The following is a 22,172-nucleotide window of genomic DNA, read 5'->3' as shown; positions in this document are numbered from 1 at the left end:
AGAGTATTTGTCATTTTGTTGGAGTGTTTTGGTTTTTTTAATTACATCCCTGACACATAGTTTCTTTCCTTTGGTAGGAAATGTAACAACAGAGTCAGTTTCCTAACAAAGGAAACAAACAGGCAAGTTCTCCAATACTCCCTTAACTCTTGCACCCGTTTAGCCATACTTAACAATCTACAGTAACCCCAGACTGTAACATCTTCTTTGCAGGGCTAAATCTCACTATTTTTCCACCCTTACAAAAAGGGAATTACTAGCTGTACTTCCAATCCCTACTCCTAAGCACACACACATCTGAATTATAATGATGGGCAGATAAAGACTAAAACATGGCATCTTATGACACCTGCCATATTTAGGGTTTCGTACATCAGTGACACCACGGTGCAGCCCATCTGGAAACTAAGTAAATGGGTACACTCAAAAAGGAAAAGGACTCTCTACTGTTGGATTATGTTTAGGTTCAGCATTTTAATAATTGTCTAGGTTTTGCAACCATACAGTCAGATCATTGCTGAAAACACAAAGAATAGCAAGAATAGCATAGACAAGGGAGCCTTTTTTTTTAAAAAAATTAAAAAGAAGCTCACCCTTTCCCTGAATAAAGCCTAGACAAGACTGCTAAAGACAAAGGTGTGTACAAACGCTCCCCCAAACACTGAAGAAGCGTATGGAATATTCCCTAGAGTCCTATGTGAAGAAAACCAGGGTGTGTCAAATTCAACCCCTAAATAATTGGGCCATCACGTTCTGACTTCGCCTCAGTCTCCAGATGTTCTTCAGATGGTCTCAAGATGTTGGTCAATCTACAGCTCATTTCAATTGTCTAGTCCTGAAGTGAGTGGTCTACATATGAAAGCAACTATACAGTTCCATTTGTCTCATTTTGAGCAGATGGGAAACCAGCACACATGCCATAGCTCTTAAGTACCCAGAAGCAGAATAAAAACTAACAAAAAATAAATTAAGGACTTATGTTACAAGCAGCTTGTCCTGCTCCCTTCAAGATCCTGGTACACGCCTCTTCCAATTTACCAGCATTACCCCAGGCTTGTCTAGCTCTCATACAATCTCATACTGTCGCTAAGTAACACTTCCATTTCGCCAGCCAGCTCACAACAAGGAGGCGAAGCTGAATACTATTACCATGTAAAAGACACTGTAAGAGATGCAGTCATGAAAAGGAGCAATACTGCAGGAAAGAGAGGACCCAGACCAAATAGCTGAGCGCCCCAAACCACTCTGTTTAATGGGCAAGTCACGGAAGGACAACTCCATCTGCTGCAAGTACTGTAGATGCAACAAAACCATCCACCAGTCTGCAGACGACCTGCAAAATTGCACGTGCACTCTTTGATTTATCTTCCCCCATCAATGGGAGGTGATCAGCTAGAGCTGACAGTGCATCCATTCTACGTGCCTGAAATCGTCAGATTCTGCCTATGAAAACAAACACAAGTCATCCTCACTGACTAGAGGATACAGAACTAGCTTGCAAGCTGTAGCCTGGAAGTCTTACAAACTAAAACATTGATACTTCAAGGGAGTGACCAGAGCTGGAAGGTGTTTCAGTGATGCCTACCCCATACAGAAAGGGTGCCAATTTGTGTTCTTCAGTCTTGCACATAGTAGTATCAGATTTTTGGACCGGTTTCTGCAGCTTGACATGAGACACTTCACAAGCCACAAAGTCCCCTTTATCTCAGGACATGAGCTTCTCATTGGGGTGTCTACAGATTTGTTTGTATTTATTATCTCCAAGAAGCTACAAGTATCCCAAGTTTGTCACTGCTATCTGTGTTCATCTCTGACACAAGATAGTTCAGCAGCTAAAAAATAAAATACAGATTTATATAGAGTCAGGAAGGTCAGATTTCCAATTACAGAGCCAGAAACAAGATTAAAAGTAATTAACAATTGTATGTATTATGTTTAAAACAAAAAAATTCTGTCTTCAATATGCCTCGTCTAGAACGCCTCTGTGTTTTGCTAACCACAACAGTTGGTTAGCACTGGACTGAATCCACAGATTCACCCTGTTTTCCATGTGACCATTTCAGAACATGAGTGTTTGAAACTGGCTGGGAGGAGTGACAAACTCTGCCCTGTCCGCTCCAGACATCTTATCTTCCTTCAGCAAATGCTATTTTCCCATGCACTCCCTCATTTTAAATTTAGTTTGCCCATTTGCTTTCTTAATCCTGTAAGAACATAATCTCCATGATTTACCTCTCCTTACACCAAATCTTTTTCTAATTATTTTTTATTTTCAACTAATATGAACAGTAGAAGTGCTACACTGAAAACACAGGTGCAATGACGTACCTTCGGTATTCAGAACATTCCTTGGTATTGACCTTCTCCTCCCACCTCACATAAGGCAGATAGACTGTTGTATTGCAGCTTTAATCATCTTGTCCTTCCATGGACAACCAGGACAAGGTTTAGAAATACTACTTACAATTGCAACATTTCATATCAATTTAATACCTTTCTTGTTTTTCTTTCTTATGGAAGGCAGGCACACGTTTTAGACATACCAATAGCATAGATAACAGAGTTGGTACCAAGAATTTATCCTTATAACTTTTCCATTACCAACATCATCTTTGTCAACGTTAGATGCTTCTGGCATCAAACCATGTTCCAGCTGAGGTAGAAAACAGCAGACTTCCTGCTGACTGAAACTAATTGTTCGGTGCATCTCAAATAGCCATTATGTCTTATGCTGGCACACCTCAAATATCCTTCACACCTTTCACAACCATTTCAGCAAGTGCTATTTAGGCAAAATTAGCTATAGCCTGTATCAGAAGCCAGATAAAAATGCAGCAAGTAGAAGACTCACTCAACAATACGCATCTGTAGACACCAGATCCACGCACTTCACCATCCTAGACCACACTATTTGTCTGGAATTGAGACTCGTTTGTTTTCTCTGTGGTGAACATTCTCCAGTTTTATAACAATAGACATTTAAAATAGAAGAGTCTTTTACATTCACTTCGTCATCTTTATCTCACTGTGGCTGCTCTGCAGAGAAGATAAACTGTACATTTTTACACCTAGTTATACCTACAAGCTCAGTCAGAAAAGGCCTGCATTAATATTCTGTTCGTGACCTTTAATGGGCTAAACACAGCTGGAGTAGGTGGAGAATGGCAAAACCTTAAATTTCTGATTTTCACTTGAAAAAAAAATGAGTGGCAGCCCATATTAAGAGGTCATTAAGGTTGCAAAATCAAACATTAGAAGTTCAGAAACAATTCAAGGTTCCTTACCCTACCCCAATTCATTGTCTTTGTTCATATGCATGGCATTGTTGTGCAAGACTTCTTTCTAATTCAGCTTACAGCACTAATATGAAAGGTTTTCACTAGCACTGGGCTAGAAACCTCAAAAAACACCTTTCATCTCTGCTCTGTCACAAACCCCTTGCAAAAAAAACAACCTAGCCGAAGCCATGTATATAATGTATATAAAGGAATGAATTAAGACTTTACCAAGAAACTCAATATTGTGCTAATAAATTATCCATTGTTTTGAGTAAAACTGCAAGTTAGTTTTAAATTTCAACTCAGGACACCAAAAAAAAACGTGAACTGAGATGAACAAACCCAAACCAACTCCTTTTTGACAACTGAAATAAACTTTGATTGTTAAATAATTGTTTATCCAGAAATGCTTGAAAACAAAGTCTTTTTTCAAAAACAGAGCATGAGCATTGATTTCTCTAAGTTCTTATTTTTCTGACTTTTTTTTTTTATCCCAACACTTGAATGATTCAATAAAATGAAATTATTTTTGGCAAAGAGCACTTTTCACCAAGAATTGTTTAAATGCTTTTCTTGATCAGTTTCCTTTTGTCTTTTGTAAATTCAGTGATTGGTTTTGCAGCCTTCAAACTTTTGCAACTCTCATTCTATGTTCACGTATTCTTCCTCCCCTTTAAAAAAACTCCACCAATTTAACAGTACTAAATACAGCTGACTTGATTTTTGCATTTTATTTTTTGCAGGAGCAGACAGGCCAGTGGTTAGAGTAAGGAGGTTTACATGGTGAGTGGATGATGGAAGAGAAACAGCAGAGATGAATGAGACACAGAGGGAATTAAGTAGTAGGACATAGGCTAGACTGGCAGAAGGAAATGGTAATAGGCATAAGCAAAGATAAACAACCCCCGTTATTTTCACTACCACCAGAGAAGTTTGCCCATTTCTTCCACAGATGCTTTTAGCTTTCCATTGTGCTAGCCCTTGTGCCAAAGCTTCCTCAAACGGATCTTTAGACTATGTCACTTTCCCTTTTCAAGGATCTTCAAGGCTTACTGCTACAATGATGATGACAGGAATCAGCTGAAAGGCAACTAGGAAAAATTGCCGTTTGGTACATTTTGACAAAAGAACAACAGCAATGCACACAAAAGTTAACAAATACATTAATTCAAGATGTCAGATATTTGGCAGAATGCTCAGCCCTAATTTACAGAAAAGGCACTGGGACTGCAAGTGCCCAAGATCACACAGGAGTCCCAGACTTCCAGGCTACTAAGCCATACTTCCATGCTCTGCCCAAAAGATCATCTCTTGGCACCCCAAGTCAGGTACAAGCTGATAAGCTGGACCAACCTCACCATAGAGATGAGGTGCGTATGGTCCAAACATTTCAATCCTCAAGGCACCAGAAGACGACAAGTTGCCTTCCTCTGGTTATTAAGAAAGGTTCAGCTGCCTCTCCCCCCAGCCCCTCAGCCAAAAACAAACAAAAGAGGCTCTCAGCAGCTGTTAGCAGTGTGAACAGTCTATGAAGAAAGCACGTTCAGCCCTTCTTGGGCTAATAGAGAGAACATGAGACAAAACATAGGTGATGAAAATAAATGGGAAAAGGAGGAGGAGGAATCTGAAAAAGGCCAGGAGAGTATCAGATAAGCTGTCACGAGAAGGAAGAGTTATTGGACTCATGGGGTAGTTCTAACTTCATATCTGAGCCTCAGGTTTTTTTCCTTCCCTCAAGAGACAATTCCTGTGGTAAGTAGGTCCCATTCCCATACAATTAATTTTGTACATTTTGGAAAAAACAGAGTTGGGTGCTCCAAATATCCCCACAGGGTCAATTTCAGAATTCCTGAGCAGCCAAATATTAAGCCCATTCTTCAATACTTTGGCTTAAAAAAAAAATTAAAAAAAAGAAAGAAAAAACTTGGTTTAAAAGATTTCCATCTCAGAAAAGCTTTGATTCTGACACAATCGGAAAACCCAAGTTTTACCTTGTTGCAAAGACTGGAAATTTACAGCTTGCAGTAAAAAAAAAAAAAAAGTTATTTGTGTGCAGAAATGACTGCCTAGTTTAGAAAAAAAAAAAACCACCCTCTGTCCTACACTCACACACCCAGACCCACGTTCAAGAGGCAGGCTCCTTGCTGGTATTTGAACTTAGTAAAAGGAAGCCACTTCCTCATTAAGACATACCCAACTATGGTAATAACATGGAGAGCCAAAAGTAGTAACAGATTTATTATTACCACTGTGTGGAAATAAAATGGGGGGTTTTTTTCTCTGTTACTCAATCCAGTTAATTATCCATGCAAAGTAAAGTTATTCCTGGCAGCCACAGAGGCAAAACTAACTTCAATAATGCTGGGGGTGGAATCGTTGTTATGCAGGAGAAGAAACTAAATAGTTCAGTAAATTAGCCCAAATAGATACACACTGGGATTGGCCTCTAGAGATTCAAAATACCAAATTCAATGCTTTTAGGCTTATCATACTTTTTATTTAATAGAGAAATGTCTGATCTGGGACTGCATCATATCCCAAAGACTCTACAAAGAAGTAATTTTTTCAGAGAGTGCCCTGAGGGTAACAGGAAAAATTACAGAAAGCTTCAAACCATTCAGCTCCCACAAGTATCCCTGCATTCTGGACTTTCACTTAAGCAACAAAGCACAACGAGCAAGGAATTTGTGGTGGTTACTGAATACTTGGATGGGTATTACAAAGCACAGCACTAAACGCTTCGGTAGCCCCACATTTTCCTGGAAAAGCATAGTCTGATTTTGGTGAGGAGAGCACCAGGCTGAGACTGCAGCATCTCCTCCATGTTACTGGCCTCAGCACAGCTCAGCCTGAATCACCACGTACCCCCAGCTCCTGGGGCATTCCACAGGCATTGTGTGTTTGCTCTTGAAGCTTATTTGTCCTAGAAAATGTCCCCACAGTGAGGTTTTACCTTGGTGGAAAAAAACCCAAACCAAACAAAACAACCAACCCAAAACCCCCGTATACCTATGGCAATTGGAGGATAGAGAAATCAAGCCATAGAGGGAAAAAGCCTAAACCTATGAAAAGCACATACACAAAACAAGAGCTAAAAGTGAAGAAAACCACAGAATTTATTCAAAGTATTTATTTCAGCTGTCCACAGGCACAGTGATTTTATAAACAATGAACAACGGGAACACAAATGAACACTATGGGAAAAGAAACCCCTCACATTTTTTCACTGCAGTAAAATACAGACCACCAAGAACAGTTTGACTCAAATACCCAGCATCAGTTCCCACACAAGAGCTGTTATTGTTGGCTTCACCACTCAAGTCCAACAAGAACAGCAAGAACATGCATTCTGCTAATGTTTGAATAACCCTTGCCAACAAATTGATCCCACAGCAGCAAGGCTGTAGGAGATGGGTTCAAATTGTGAGAGAGAAAGTAAGTAAAGGGAAAAGACATGCAGCACTCTTCTTTTAGAATGAGCGTTCAGTGGGAGCTCTTTTTATTTCCCTTATTTAAAATGGATTGTTTCTTCCCCCCACCCTTAGGAAAGAAACAACCCCAAAGGGCATTAGTGAGCATCTATAATTTACATGCAAGGGAAACACAACTGCCAGAGAAATACAGATTCCACAGATGTTAACCCAGAGGACAGCCCAAATTAAGCAAATCTCTAAATAAGGTCTGGGAGGCACTTTCTGAAGAAAAGCAGTGTTTTTCCAAAGTAGGCAATTACAGCTGTCAGCTTAACCCCAGTCCAGCAGACAACCTTCTACATTTACCTGGTTACCCTACAATAAATCCGTCGCTTCCATAGGTAAAAAGGATGAACAGATCATTGAGATAGGGAACAATCAATCCCTAGTGTCTTCCGTATTTGACTTCTGTTCTGTCAGAGATAGTATTTTGAAATATCAAAATTGGCTTGACTAGTAAACCTACAAACCAAGCCCCTATTAATCCACAAACATGTTGATTGTGGCAGTGAGTGATCAAGGCTCCTGATACATATCCTAACAGCCCGTCCAAAGCCAAGCTAACTGAGCTGTGCTGTTCGTATTTCTGCACAGCATCATACTGTAGAACTGCTATCCCAGAACCAGCTTAGCTATCTCCTCCTTAGTGGAGTTATAATCTACACCTCCAAACTGTTTCCATCATCGCTTCTCAAACTGCCAAGGGACCAAACCTGCAGAAGACATGAACGGAATTGTAATTTTACTCTTACATGACCGTTTCTCCTCTAGGAAGTATAACTTCCTTCTCCAGGAGTTCATATAGCACCAAGGACAACATTGACTTTTGACCATTCTTTTCAGGTACCTTCACTCTTTTCCTCCTCAGACACATTCACCTGTTTGGTACATTAGTTCATCAGAGATGCATGCACGTACACCATGCCACAAACACAAAGAATACAGAACAGAGTGACTAATTAGAAATACAGTTAATTTATAATCGTTTTGAACTGCCATGCCCCAGTATGGCTTATTTCCTGAAGAGATTTAGTCTTTTCAGTCCTTTACAGACTCTTAAGTGGGACTCACAATCTTTAATTGAGATTTTCCATCTTGCACAAGTAAACCTTTTCCATAGTACAGTCACTTTTTAAGTTATAAATAAAACACCCAACTATTTTCCTCTTCCCACAGATGAGAACATTAAAACATTGACATTTTAATCTGTTCTATACAAGAGTGAGTTGTGTCAGCACACTGCTTCCAGCTACAACAACAGAAAAACCCAAGTTTAATTAAAGACAGAGTGGAGAAGCTGCATTGTGGTGTCTGAACCACAAAGATGCGTGGCATAGTCTCTCGCTCGCTCACCATTTTGGGCTCAGTTTCCTCTTTGGATAACTGCTTGGCAGACAAAAGATGATTGAAAAGAGAGGGGAGGGAGGACAAGAGACAAATGTATTTTCTCAGATAGGAAATGTGAAAGGGAAGACCATATACCTGAGACTTAGATGCATTAAAAGTTTTACCTAGGAAATAATAAAAGCATAGCACAAACAACCCTATAAAACACACACAGCAGAAGCCAATCACATCTACATCAGCTCTGCCACTTCAATGCTAGGGCTTGCACTGATCCAAGCTTCAATGCTGTGAATTAACAGCCATTTCCACTGACAAACTCTTTTCCCCGGCAAGGTCCAGTGACGTTTATTTTTAACAACATAATCACAAAATTCTGGCTTTCCACTTCCAGGTAATCAAGAAACACTATCCCCCAGGCAGCACCTAACACTTCCGGTAGGAATCTTCCAGCAATTCATCAGTCCAGGCCACCTCAAGGTACAGGACTGCTGCAACAGGGACACGGTGGGTGTCCTGTCCTGCAATGGAGAACGTCTGAAGGAGACAGAAGGCCACCCTACTACATCAGCAGCTCCCTTTCCTGCACTCCTGCCCATGAGCTAAGAGACAGAGATTTGCAGATCTCAGGCTATTCCTACCAGCACAGGCTGCAATGCTTCCAACACCCTCCTGCGCTCGCTGCTGCAAAGGAAGGCAGTGTCTAAGGAGAGGCTGAGAGAACTGGGTCTGTTCAGCTTGAAGGAGGTGAGGCTAAGGGGCAATCTAATTGCTGTCTGCAACTACCTAATGGGCAGTTAGAGAAGTGCGAGACAGACTCTTCTTAGAGCTGCTCAGAGAAAGGACAAGAGAAAACAGAAGAAAATTATAGCCAAGGAAATTTCAGCTATAGACAAGGAAAAATTCTTCAGTGAGCGCGGTCAGAGAGTGCAACAGATTACCTGGGGAGGCTGTACAATCTTCAACTGTGGAGTTACTTCAAAACTGGGGGAGGGGGGACACACAACACAACAGTCCTGAGCGGCCTAACATCAGTAGCACTGCTTTGAGCAGGGGTTTGTACCAGGTGTCCTCCAAGAGGACCTTTCCACCAAAATTATTTTGTGATCACATGACACATCTGCTACTACACAGAAAATGGGAGTAGGTAGACAACAAAGAAGTAATATCCAATAACAAAGTATGTATGACACTGCAGACTGAAAGAAACACACCTTTAAGACTCACATACCCATGTGTGTTTAGACTGCACATGCTAATAGTTCCCAAATAAACAGTTATGGCAGCATCAGAATTCTTCACGAGAACGACTGCTCATAGATGATAGTCTTAAGCAGCTCTTGGGCACTTATATTTCCAAGTCAGGAACCTAACTTTTGTACTTAAATCTTAGAAGTAGTATAAAAATTAACGCAGAATTGTTCTGTACCTGGGACCTTCCTGTAGCTATCAGCTGGTTGAGAGTTTCTCCTTCCAAACTGCAAATGTGGTCACTCCGCAGTTTTTCCTTGCTCAATAGCAAAGCCACAATCACTGAGCCATTTGCTATGGTTTCATTATGTTACACAAACAGAGGTGCTGTGTCATGTTATTTGTTTAATAATGCACATGTCAAAACCACTACAAACAGGAATAGCAAGGGAGTGAGATAAAGTGTCCTCTGCGCTAGAAGCAAGACTCATCATTTCTAATGAGTTCATTTTGTTAGTATTTCACTTCCGAATTTCCTCTCCGAGTACCTAGAAATCTCTTAGTATACGCCCATTTCTTTTAAAACATGTCAGTTTGTAGCATTGTTGTAACATTGTAACTCATTGGCTGGAAAAGAATATTGCTAGTGTTTGATCCTGCTCTCTCAAAATTGCACTGCAGTCTCAAAGTAAAAGGCCAACAGTTGAGAGTAGCTGATATCCCTAAGGTAGGGGATAAGTCAACGTGAATAATTGTGTAAATAGAAACAAAGTGAAAAGTGCATATGAAACTGAAAAATAAGTAAAACATAGAAGAAAAAAAAAATATAGTTACACTGGTCTTTACTGTAAGGATCAGCATCTACTAGTGTTTGCAAAGCTCCACACCAGTCTAGTTCCAGTTAAATGAAGCTATGATTATCTAGTCCAAAAATAAACCTGGAGCGCGATACGTGTAACTCAAATTGTACTACAATTCACAGGCAAGTTACAATCTATCTTCCAAAATCTGGAAAAAAAGCTTTTCAGCTGGCAGACTGAATAAACAATGATACAGATGAGGATGCAGAGGCAGGGGGAAAAAAATAATAAAAAAAAATATATATTCACCTCAAACTTTTATGGGTAGGTGTGTAAAATTGTTTCCTGCCCATCTTTCACACAGAATAGGAAAGATATTTATATAAGGGAAAATATATTCACATTCTTGACCAGTTTCTCAAAAAAACCCAACAAGCAAACCACCCAACAACCAAAACTCCCCCACAAAAAAACAACCCAGCTCTTAGTAAGACACTTAAAGAATAGCCAAATTTTCAAACTAACTCAGCATATTGGACGAAACATTGACTTCCAACCGTCTTTGAAAGTCTGGACCAATTACAGATCCAGAGCTTTGAAGATGTAGCCACGTGTACTATATTTCTGTCAGACGACAACACCTCTTCTGTTTGTATACATAACAACTATCAAAAGAGACACCTGGAGTATCGTACCTGATGGAAAGAAAGTATTAAATATCTGTTCACGGGGGATCTTTGTTGAGAGCATGGAAGTTTATTTATACACCTGCTTTTCTCAGCAGATGGGCATGTTTCACGGTATTTCCATTTTCAAGCATGTCTATGACATGTCAACTTTGCAATTTATCCTGTGCAAAAGCACCATGTTCTAAAACTTGACATTTGTGAACGTAAGTGATGAAGGAATTTCCAAGAGTGTTTTTTACACCTACTTCTCAAAGAGAAAAAAAAAAATCCTAAAAAAGTCAGGGAATCCAAGTAGAGACTTCAGAAGTCCTTTCAGACAATCAAAAGCAGGATTTTCCAACCAGGCAGCTGTAGTTCATTAGATCCGCCATGGACCGTGAAAGCCACTTGCCAATAGTGTCGAAAGACTATTACTCATTTCAATCTCTCTGAAGAGGACAGCTTTCTGACAAAGCATTAGTGAAAAACAGAGTTTGGGGCTCTGACTGGAACAGCTAAGTATGCAGACGGAAGTTCAATACTTAACGCGAAGCTGAGTTGCGAAGGCAGATTGATGTCCCAGCTTTTCACCTTCAGAGATCAGAGCTTCCGTCTAGATTATAAATGGAAAAAGTGTTTTGGAAATAAAAATAAGCTGTCCATGGGGATGATAATCATACCATATAATCTGGCAGAAGCATATTTCTGACTAGCAAGTTTTCTGTACCCCTTTTGAGTCTTGCTAATCTGCAATCAATAGCAAAAAGAAATAAATATAAAATTCTGGGATGAGTCAAATCAGCTAAGAATCGCTCACAATCCAGCAGTCAAGCTAATCAGAAATACTAAGATGCTTCCCTGAAATAAATACAAGATTAAGGCAAACATAAGGAAGGAGTCTAGAAAATACTGTTTTTGTTCCTTTCATTAATTAAATTTCTGCATAAATAATAACAAAAATAAGGTCTTTTAACCATAATACATAACCAGATAGGTTTGGCCCACCTAAGCATTTGGCTGGCAGATGCTGCAGTTGTGGGTGTAACATCAGAATTCAAACACAATGCCTTCCCCTTTAGTTGGTTATAATAATCTAACCCATTATAATAATTGTTCTCTTCCGCGTTAACTTGCCTCTTCACTTTTAATACCAATAGTAGCACTTCGGACATTTTAATAACAGCCCCCTCAGTTCCAGGCAGTACTATCCTGTGGTCAGACATCACATAGCAAGTTACACATCTCCTACAGAAGATAAATATGCCTAATGTTGAGGCCTTTACTACTGTATACCATAACCTATAAATATTCCAATTGCCATCCCCAAATACATCAGCTCTGGTATCCTGTACGCAATAGTGGCTAGGAAGAGTTGACAGAAATCCAGCAAATGAACTACAGACAAGATGATTTCTCCATTAGTGTCTGTCAATCAGACAAACACCACCACCCCCCAAGCCTCCAGATATTAGTATAAAATCTAAAGCAATGAAAAGGACTTAATAGAAAGCATTCTCTCCTCATCCCTGAGAATCAATAATCCGCTTTGTACAGTTCATTTGGATTCTATTTTTAAAACTATGTTTTTACAGATTACTAATCAGAGAGAAACCAAATGGTTTTCATTCCTAACATGCACCTTACTTTAGAGAAGAATGTTTGCAGGAAGTTGGAAAAAAGCATGATGAATATACAGCAAATAGCACAAACCAATCAAGTTATATACTTAAATATTTTCTCAGTATTCCAAAAAAGTAACAGATTATATTTTACAGAGAAGATGTACTGCAACATAAGCAATATTATGCTCACAGTAGAGTTGATTTTTCTGTAGTGTTTTGCTCTAACTGAAATACATTCTATGACAAGGACTGGCAGAATAGCCACAGAGCCAGCATTTTCACAGCCTAGACAAGCATCAATGTCCTCCTTGCACGGGAAAGTATTTTAGGAAAAGCCTTTAAGAGTCTGACGTCACATAAACTACATTAAATGACCCTATATACACTTTATTAAAAAGCCAAACTCTACAGTACAGAGACAAGTAGCGAACAGAATGATTGCTCTTACTGTACGACTGCATATCAAAGAGAATCCTTTCCAAGAGGGTACCAGAAAAAAAAAAAAAGAGAGACATTCAATAGTGAATTTTATGAGAGAAGGATAAAAAAAACAGGTAGTTCAACAGATTCCTGAAATCCCAGTAGTGGTCAATAAATCGACTTCTGCTTCACATTATATGAAGAGGCTGTACTTAGCAAATCACTGTGTAAGCTGCCTCAATAACAGCACTCCTGCTATCAAGTTTACTTGCAATGATTCCAACAAAGAAATTAATTTCTTAGATGACAAGAAAAGGTTATCTAGAATGGGGAAAAACGCAGGAGACAAAAATTTCCACTAATAAAACAAATATCAGACTGAATTTGAAGCTATCTTTTTTCCTCCAAAAGATTTGAAATCCCTATAGCCCAAACACTACAGCTACAAAGAAAACATCCTACAAACTGCATTTCTAAAAATACAAGGAAAGCATAATGAACTAGATCTTTTTTCAATATGTGATTCGCTAAAGCATTCCCATGCATGCTATTCCTCAGGCAAGACCCGTAACAAGAGAATATACTTATGCTGTAATCAGAGTTCTAGACTTAAAAGCAAACGTTACTTTGAGCTACTAGTTGATCTACTCCTTCTCAAAGACTTTAGTATAATATAAGAAAAAACTCTGAAAAAGCTTTCCGGATTTCAGACTATGCCCTTTTCATAAGAATAAAGGTGTTTCTCACAACTTCAGCAGGTAATAAAACACATACCTTCCTAGTCTTATCTTACTGATTTTATTGATCTGTTTATTCCCAAGAGACATTCAACAGGTATCAATCACCCGTCTTATTTTCCAGTTCAGTTATCAATTTTTTCATAACTATTTCCATGAAGGGCCACCATTTTACTCTCTAACACCCTTTATTTCTCTTACTATAATACACAGCCTTCAGTTATTGTTCTCAGTTTATTCTCCTCATACTTGTTATATGCATATAAAGTGAGCAAAATTACATGTTTTATATACATGCCAACAGGAAGTCAGCCATAAACATAAGATAACACAGAAGTTTGATTTTGAAAGTCATTATGCAAAAAAGTGGACTACCTTCCTCTGTTGCCCAAAGATGTACTCCCACCAGTTCTCTTAAAGTGATTCAATGAATCTGACACCTAAGAACTATATGATCAGATATTGGCATCAAAGAATTAGCCTCTATGCTAGATGGGATTGATTACAATATTTTACTTACATGATCAATTTCTATAGATTTGGTTTTAGCTGTTAAAGTTTGTTGAATTTCTATATTTCACAGCTGCAGAGATTAACATCAAAATAATAAATCAATTATAAACCAAACTAACGTAGTTCACCTAAAATAACAACCCAAAGATATTTAGACCCTCAGCTTCTATCCCACCTTCATGTAGCCACAGATGCCAAAAACAGCGACAAGGCCTTCAAGGTCAAAATCAACCATTTAATGCTGTCGATCTGGCCTATTAAGCAGAGGACCTCTAGGAAACATCATACTGATAAAGGATTAATGCGAGCTGAAGTCCCACAGGAAGTCATATGACTCTGCTAGGACATTTATAAATTAAGTGAGTAGCTTGAACTAGGTCAAATGGGAAAAAGTTAAGATCTAGGTTTCAATTTCCATGGTGATTAGAAGAAAAGAGCTTGTCTGAAGAGCTGTTTGGACCGTTAATGCTCATTTTTAGTATCCTTTGGAAAACATGGGATGTTTGAAAGGACAGAGAGAAACGATAACAGTATTTGTATTTTTTTTTTTTTTTTTTTAAATATGATGACTTGAGTAACTATAATCTTCTCTGTCTGACACTGATCTCGAAGTAACGAATGGCCAATACAAGACCCTATCTGGAAAGAAACAAAGAGCGTAATATTAATGACATGAATTTTCAGAAAATATGTTTTTGGACTAGCTTGATTTTTAATTATAAATTTATTGCTAATTAATAACACAGATATAGCAGATTTTTGTAAGGCAGTTGACTTGATGCAAAATGACATTTGATTAAGAAACTCAAAATCAACATGACACATCAAGTGGGCTAAAGACTGATAGGCCTCAAAATGTAATTGCAGATGAGGGCAAACACTAAATAAATGTTTCCAGCTTATATCAATTAAATATCAACACAAAAGAGAATGGTTTCTTCTATCCCACCTTCAAGAGCTTGACCCTATGTTATTCAGCAGTTTTGTCTATGCACTGACAAAAAGCACAAGATGATTACTGAACAAATTTACAGATTAGAGTGATAAAAAAAACAAGGATCAGTGATAGAAAGCCATTTAGTTTGCCTGGTAAAGAAGAGTCAAGCAAAGATCATCATTTTTAATATAGCTAAATGTAAGACAACATGCCTAAGCCACACTTGCAGGTTGGAAGCCTATCCTGAAAGCAGGTATTCTAAAAGGTCACTGTAGAAAAACATTTGTAGGGAGCTTCAGATACTGTGGGTAAATAGGACTACAGAGATAATTTTACTTTCAAATTTCCTCCAAAGCTAAAATTACACAAGTGAGGCTTAGTCGGAAAACAGCAGACAACAGCTGGTGGCAGAAAGGGCCACATGCTGTACAGAAGGCGAGAGAGGACCTGGGAGGCTGGCGCAGGCAATAATCAAGAACATGAGTCTGGTGGGCTCTCCGCCCTCTCTCCCTCTTCGTCTGAAGACAAGCAAGTATATGGGGGAAGGCTTACTCTGTGAGGTTCCAATCTCTTCTACTTTTCCCCGTAGCATCTGTATGCTAATTGAAACCTCAGGATTAAAAACAAAACAAGCCACGCCACAGGAAACACATAGTTAAAGAATATACTATTTTGTGTGGGTTGGGGACTGACCAAAACCATGAAGGGAAAGAACATGGAAGGACTGAGCTAGAGGCATAAACGCATAGCTTCTCCTGAAGAAGGCGGCAGGACTTCAGAAATAAGCGAGTAATCATTTAAGATGCTACTGCCAGTAGCATATGCAGCATATTTTCCTTTTTAAACACAAAGACTACTAAAGTGTTAATTGCTTCAATCTTGGCTCAAGATGGGAAAATAAGCTGGAACCATTGGTGGGAAACTGTATGTTGCAGGATACAACAAACAAAAAAGAAAAACCCTTGTGTCCTTTCATACATTTCAAGTTACTGTTAGCACCTCAGACGTTAGCTTTAGCAAGTTACAGTTGAACTTCAATACGAACTCACATATTTAAAAAAACAAACAAAACCCTCCCCTAGAAAGCTACCAGAAGTTTAAGTGAATCAGAGGTAAGGGAGTATTTGGGCTTCTCATTCCCTCCTTGAAGGTTAAATTGGACAAAACTCAAGCACCTGAAAGACAATTAGGAAGCAGTTATGATGGTATGCATCTTAACTCTAATGATAGTTCTCTGAGTAACATCCTCATATGCCAATAAGATACATTTAAGCTCTCCTGCTTCTTCCTTTTGTACCTTGCCATTGCAGGTAATGCAGAAATAATATTTCCTTTCCCTGAAAGAAGTCTCGTACCTTGAAAAGCTGTACTTAAGAGGAGCTACTTGCAGACAGTACAACTAAACCTTTTGCTTTCTTCAGCAATGAAATTCCACCACTAAGTTCAACAGCTTTTTTCATCTGCTGTATAGAAATACCACTTAATGTAGGATCTTACTCACCTGTTACAAAACCTACTCAGCAAGCACTCTTAGATCCCACCCAGTTGCTGACAATCCCAAGACAGGACGTGAAGCATACCTAATGCATCCAGAACATGCACTTCTTTGTTTTGATCATAAATATATAGAAAGGAAAGGGAAAAAAAACCCTCGGAAAAATTTGCCTAGGATCTCTTTATATCAAAAACCGTCCCACCATGCTCTTTCAGGTAATCTGTCCATCTGTATGTAACGTTGTATTTAGTACATCACACACAGATAAACAACTGAAGATCCAAAATGCAAAAACTTAAGGAACATATGAAATGCATGAGGACACACAAAGAGCATGAAAAGCTGAGGAATTACACCCCTGCCTCCTGATTCCCAAACCAGGGCTTTAACACTTGCTTTTAAACCAGTGAGACATAATGAAGTCTATTACAAATTCTGAGCATGGGACAGAGACGTGACCTCCATTGGCAGTCAGGCCCACAAACGGCATCCCTCAGGTTCCTACCTGACAGCAGTTGTCAGCAACAGTCGCAGCTGAACCATGTTGAACAGTTTAGCTGTAATTCCAGCCACGACCAAGCCAGGTACAACATTACTTCAGCAGCTGTGATTAAACAATAGCTCTGACACAAGATCTTTTAATAACACTAAGGGGAGATTTCTGCTACAAAAAGTATTACCACACAGGACCACGTAGACAGCTCCAAAACAAGTTTCTCTCAACACAGCCTGCCTGCCTGTGAGCCAGGATCCAGCTACAATGAAGACATTTGTGGTTTTCCTATCTGCCACCTGCCTCCCTCCAACATCAATATACGGCTTCAAAGTCCAAAGGGACACTCAAACAAAGCTGGAGGGACAGAGAGGAATCAATGGCAAAACAAAAACAAATAGCTTTCAAATGATTTTGGACTCTTTAAAAATGGGGACTTCTTATTTTTAGACTGCATACAAGTAGCTCAAGGTGCTTTTTCTTTCATCCCCATGACAGTAGTTAAGTGAATACACCTGCCTCTCCTCGCTCCCTTCTGATGGTAAACAGAAGGTCTTGCATTTAAGTTACAACATGGAATAGTTCAGAGCAGCCCTGTGCCAAAATAGCACATTTCTGAGGGATGCAAAGGTATTCAATAAAAAGCTTTTAAAGGCATATTTTTAAACTTGCAGCAGGAAAGCTTTTCTGTGTCAAGACAGTAATTCTTTTAACAGCATTGATCAAAATGTCATTCTTTTATGAGTGTACAATACCTTTTAATGGCATACAACAAGCCATTAGGGTTATACACCTCCGTACAGCAGACAGCTTACTGGAAAATCGGGAACACTGGCCAAGATACAGTCACTAGTTTTTACGCTTCTAATAAGGCAGAGTTTCTTTCATTTTCCCCAGTTCTACTTCACCCTCATACCCACAAGTGAAGTGATCCAAAAATTAAGCCAAACTTCTCCTCACTTCCACCAGTTATTTTCACTGTAACCCATGTATTCCCGCGCCCCCCCACCAAGAAATACCTCTTATAAATACAATGAATATTACGGCTTTCTAAAATGAGATTCTGTCATGAAGGTTAGATCTGCCGCTTTGTTTTCCTCACCAGTGATCATACATATCCCCAAATCAGCATTGACTGAAGAATCAAAGGTAGTTGAATTGCACATAATGGTTTTGATTTTCAGAAATGGGAAAAACCCCACATGCCCTTTCTTAACACTCTGAGGCCTGGGACAGAATTTGTCTATAAATCATCAAATTCTTTTCAAGTGCTCCAACCCTTCAAAAAGGGTAAGAGCAGTGGTGATTGCATTTGCTCTGCTTGAATGGAAGGCAAGCATGGACTCTGGATGCATTCAGCAGCACTTTATAGCCTTATTTTAGATACAAACATCAACAGGAAAGGGAATGATTTCTGTCAACCCACCACTGAGGGCTTTCACATTAAGTGTGAGAGAACATTTATGGGATTTAGTCATCGGTGTTAACTGAGCAGTGGCAGTAGCAAAAGAACTTTTTTCACTCTCTGAAATACTTAGGGATAATATCGTCTCAGCTACCTTTGAAAGTGTATGTAAGCCATCAGTATAACCAAATGAACAAACAATTCCCAATTAAAACGTAAGGCAAAAATGTAAAGCAAAGAAAGGAAAACTGACTAGAGAGAGGAGACAGAAAAAAAATTGAGGTTCTAAGAATCAAACACCAGAGCGAAATTAATTATAATTAATTAAGGAAAGTTTAAGGGGCTATTTGTCTCTTACCTATTCAGTTCTGTAATACAAAAGCGGCCTTTGTCCCCACAACTTCCAGTTATGAGATAGCTGCTATAAGTCTTCTCTGCCACAGCGGTCACATCTAGAATTTAAAATCAAAGTTAATAATTTTTTCTTTGCACAATCTTTAAACATACATAAACTCAACTCAGTCAAAACAATTTATACTGTAGAAGATGCCATTATCTCAGACAGAATACCACAAAGTTAACTGTGTTTATATCTGCCCTGCATTCATTATTAAACATCCAGTCAGATACAAAGAGGTGTCCCCAGAGCATTACCAGGTCACCCACAAAGAGGATGACTTTGCTAGATGGTTCAACTAATAATTCAGACCAAAATCTGGTCAGAATGAGGCACGACCCACACACACCAATCATGAACCCAAGTATGCTCTTAACATGCTTGTCTATGCTAAGAGCCAAGTTAGAAAATCTCAGGTAACAGCTGACGATGAGGACTGCAGATCCGTGACACAGGGGTTCCCGACACTCCAGTGATGGCTGTGTCAGAAGGGTAGCAGGGCTGCAGCACGCGAGTGCTAGTAACAGAGCCTCTGCCCACTGTGCAGGCTTGGGCTCCTCTCGGTGTACTTAGCAAGCCTGTCTAATCATTCACTTCAGGATTTTTTATCTGGTTTTAAGCCATTTAACTTATAAAAGTAAAACAAACACCAGAATATTTTCTGGAAGGCAATATAACAGGCAATATAAATGCTCTCTGAAGCAAGCTACACAAATTTCATAGTTAATAGGGATTGATTTCTCACTATTACACATAGCAGGGAGTTCACAGCTGCCCTTTCATGGTTGTTGTAGTCAAGAGAGTAAATACATATTCAAGTACATGTTTGGGTTTTTTTAAACAAACAGATGATTTACTAGGTTACCTGATATATATATATAAAATCTAAAAAAAATTGCATTTTGCAATAGCAGTTAATTCCTTGTTGACCTACAGTAAATTTTGTGCAATAAACTTTGTGGCAGGACAAGAGAGCTGCTGTTCCTGCGCCCGGGGTGCAAGAAGTCAGATTGTGAAGTCACTCCCCCTGTGCCTGGGACCAGGAGCTGTGTTCTGACCTGGCAAGCAGAGTTTCAGGATGGAACACACTTTTAATTCTTGAACACAAGCATTTCTAAAACACGACTGCGTCATAGTTTCCATTTAGAAACAAAACCAGTTTATGTTCATCCTGATCTACCCAATACTAGAGATATACATCTTTCTTCTCATTTTAGTTCACACACCTTAGTTAAACATGGACAGTGGGGCTAGGAGCACCTTCTGGGCACAGGGAACGTGGCTAAAAGTTACTGAATTGGCCATTTAGTTTCCTGAGTAATAAGTGTAATTTTTTTCCTAGAGCTTGATTCAGTAAAAGCAACTCCCTACTTCTGTATCTCTTCAGTGATGTAGAAACAAACTAAGGTCTTGAATTAAGGAGGTCGAGTAGGACCAATGTAAACAGGAACCCATCTCATCTAGCACTTCAGCTTTTAACAGCTTGGGGTTTCAGTTTAAGTCTCCATCCCTTGAAGGCTTTTAATAACAGGTTTGGCATAAATTTCTCAGGAACTGCGTGGATACATTTGATCCCACTTTTCAGCAAGGAAACAGACCAGATTGTGGTTCCTAACATCTTTGCAGCACAGCCTGCCTAGAGAAAGTTTTGCACCCAGCTGCTAAAACCAGTTACCGCTGCAATAACTATAGCGGCTTACTGAGCTTTGTCTCCGCCAGCTCTCTGCCAGAGGCCCTGGCGCCAAACCACTCTTTCCTACAAAGAGTTCAGGCAACGCCGTGGCTAGATGGAATCCTCCCACGCATTAGCCTGTTACGCAGTTTGGCAAGTGCTAGATTTTCTTCCAGGTCTCGGCGATGCAGAATCGCTCTGATGCACGAGTGAAGCACAGCGCGCCCGCCGCCCCCTCAGCGGCCCCGGCCGACCCTCCAAACCGCCCGCGGCCCCGCCAGCCCAGAGGGCTGTCCCGAGCCCCCTCAGCGGCCCCGGCCCCGGCCCCGGCCCCGGCCCCGGCCCCGGCCCCGGCCCCGGCCCCGGCCCCGGCCCCGGCCCCGGCCCCGGCCCCGGCCCCGGCCCCGGCCCCGGCCCCGGCCCCGGCCCCTCACCTGTCGGCCCGCGCACCCACCGTTCGAACGAGACCGCCAAGCCTTTTCCCCCGCCCCGCCTCATATTGACGGCGGTCCTGCCCAATCGCGAGGAGGGACAGATAAAATCCCGCCTCCCAGGCACCAGCTAGCCAATCAACTCTCACCAAAGGTGGAGAGGGCGCTGTCCGTGAACACCTCCCCGCCTTCCAGCGCGGAGGGCCTCACGAACCTGCTGAGGCCCAGAGGCGTTGATTAACGTAAGTATTGTCCAACAGGAGCTCAGCTTTCCGCCCGTGCGTGCCGACGATTGGACAGCGGATGAAAGGGGCGTGGCTTCCAAACACGCTCGGTGGACGCGGACGGAGCGTCGGGTTGCCATGGGGACGGGCGGGCGGCGGGGACCAGGCCGCCCTCCCCGTCCCGCTGTACGTTCAGCACCTCCAGAGCCGACAAACGTCGCACCCCGCCGGGGGCTTCCCCCGAAGGCTAGCGGGGCGGCAGGGCCGGGTGCGGCCAGATCCCTGCCCCGCTTCGGAAACGGCCTTACGGTTTGTGAATCTTTCTAGATGGCGTCCTGTTGTTTTGGGGAGAGAGGGATAAAAGCTGCCTGCGGCCCTACGAAGTGACTGAAGGAAGCAACTCTTCAAGTCACCGCTCTCACCTTGGAGCCTGAAAGAAGAGTCAGTGCCAAAACTGTGCCAAGTTCTGCATCGCTGCAATCAAGAACGGGCACGATTCTCCCTAAAGAGAGCCACGGGCCCCACCAGCCTGTTAGAGGCTACAGCTCTACCTGCCTCCAGTATTCTTCTGAGTAAAAAAGAGCAGGCTTCCCCCACACTCCCCCCTGGGAGCTTATCTTGGCCAGACACTGGAGTGAGGACAGAAGATCTAGGTAGCATGCAAAAGAAACACACAGCTGAATATCTACAACCCAAGAACCACGTGGAGAGCAGCGAGGCTTGTGTCCTCTGTCTTGCAAAGAAACCAGGGAGAAAAAGCAATGAACTTGGTGGCTCAGGTCAGAAAGTAACTGTCCTTCACTGTCCCATGGCCGTGGCTTTCCTCAGTGCAGCCGCTGGAAAGCAGCCCTCCTAGGTATTGCATGAAATCGCCTCACAAACATTCTTGTCACAAGCTATAAAACAAGTGAGAGCTATCAAGGCAGGCACCTGATTTATGTCTATTACAAGCAGTTGAAGGAGTTACTGCTGCCTCTAAGCCATACACAGATCTAATTCTAGATAGAGGAAAGCATCCAAATCCAGGAGATGCTGAAGTTGGCTTGCTCTCCCTTGTGAGAAAAGCAGCCAG

The 22,172-nt window shown here is 40.8% G+C and overlaps 1 protein-coding gene across 2 annotated transcripts in view; it reads right to left on the bottom strand.

Moving 5' to 3' along the window:
• LOC134515692 (uncharacterized) overlaps positions 1 to 18,830 on the bottom strand; it is a 128,883-nt gene extending 110,053 nt beyond the window's left edge. For both annotated transcript variants that reach the window (XM_063334936.1, XM_063334938.1), the window contains exon 1: positions 18,735 to 18,830. The gene's annotated coding sequence lies outside the window, so the exon portion shown is untranslated. The remainder of the gene's footprint in view (positions 1 to 18,734) is intronic.
• Positions 18,831 to 22,172: the final 3,342 nt, after the last annotated feature.

Source organism: Chroicocephalus ridibundus, chromosome 4, assembly GCF_963924245.1.
Source record: "Chroicocephalus ridibundus chromosome 4, bChrRid1.1, whole genome shotgun sequence".
In the NCBI taxonomy this organism is placed as follows: Eukaryota; Metazoa; Chordata; class Aves; order Charadriiformes; family Laridae; genus Chroicocephalus; species Chroicocephalus ridibundus.
The sequence above is the reverse complement of the archived record's forward strand: the minus strand, read 5'-3'. Positions and strand labels throughout refer to the sequence as shown.